This window comes from Bison bison, unplaced genomic scaffold (assembly GCF_000754665.1).
Source record: "Bison bison bison isolate TAMUID 2011002044 unplaced genomic scaffold, Bison_UMD1.0 scf7180017861430, whole genome shotgun sequence".
In the NCBI taxonomy this organism is placed as follows: domain Eukaryota; kingdom Metazoa; phylum Chordata; class Mammalia; order Artiodactyla; family Bovidae; genus Bison; species Bison bison.
Genome location: NW_011492002.1, coordinates 3,284 through 3,889, shown reverse-complemented (window position 1 = coordinate 3,889; position 606 = coordinate 3,284).

Here is a 606-nt window from a genome sequence, read left to right as displayed (position 1 = left end):
AAATTCATAAGATGTCAGCCATAATTTCAACCAGTGGCCCAGAGAGCAGGGAGATAAATCTGTTAAAACAATGGGATGAGTAAGAATAAATACAAGGAACAGGTCGTGCTGGAAGTACAGGAAGAATTGGAATAGCATATTCATGTGGGAATCGTGTCAGAAGCCAGGATATTGCAAGTAGATATAATCTATTAATAGAAGGGGACGACAGAGGATGAGATGGCTGGATGGCATCACTGACTCGATGGACGTGAGTCTCGGTGAACTCCGGGAGTTGGTGATGGACAGGGAGGCCTGGCGTGCTGCGATTCACGGGGTCGCAAAGAGTCGGACACGACTGAGCGACTGATCTGATCTGACCCAAAACTCAACCCGAGAAACATGTCAAATTCACGTGGGACATTGTGGCATGGAGCACCAGTACAGCTACCCCCACACACAGCACTTACACACACATGCACACACTTCTAGCCCCACATGCCTGTTCTATATTTTTCCATTTCAGTATCACTTTCTAACATGCTTCACAATTAACTTAACCATGTTCTCTCTCTCACTCCCTACCGAATGGAAGGTACTGAGGTAGACAGGTTTGTATGTTTTGTT